This window comes from Mustela lutreola, chromosome 17 (assembly GCF_030435805.1).
Source record: "Mustela lutreola isolate mMusLut2 chromosome 17, mMusLut2.pri, whole genome shotgun sequence".
NCBI classification, from domain to species: Eukaryota; Metazoa; Chordata; class Mammalia; order Carnivora; family Mustelidae; genus Mustela; species Mustela lutreola.
The window spans coordinates 43,335,532-43,336,030 of record NC_081306.1 but is presented as its reverse complement, the minus strand read 5'-3'; positions in this window follow the sequence as shown (position 1 = coordinate 43,336,030).

Here is a 499-nt window from a genome sequence, read left to right as displayed (position 1 = left end):
TGGCTCTGGTCATAATCCCGGGGTCAAGCCCCACATTGGGCTCCCCACTCGTGGGAGGCCTGCCCTGCTCTCCCTCTGCGCCACTTCCCCTGCTTGTGGGCTCTCACCCTGAGTATCAAATGGTTAAATAAAAATCTTAAAAAAAAAAAAAAAAAAGAGGATCATGAAGCTTGGAGCAGATCTGGGTACCATCGGCCAAGCCCAGGGGGAGCCAAGTGCCCGAGGACTGGTGGCTCCCAGGGTTCTCCAGGATTCATCCCAGAGCAGCAGCGCCCCCACAGAAGGGAGGGGCAAGGGAGCCCCAATGCCAGTGCTCAGGCATTGCCTTATTGGGTAACGCTGGAAAGAACTGCTCTGGCTCTAGAAAAGAAACCAGTTCTGGCTTTTGCTGATCCAACTGGTCTTAATGAATGGCTGTCTCTCTACCCTCGACCCCACGGAATGACTTTACAAGTTTAGTTGAATTCACACAATTAGTTTATACTCGATCTTGCAAGGA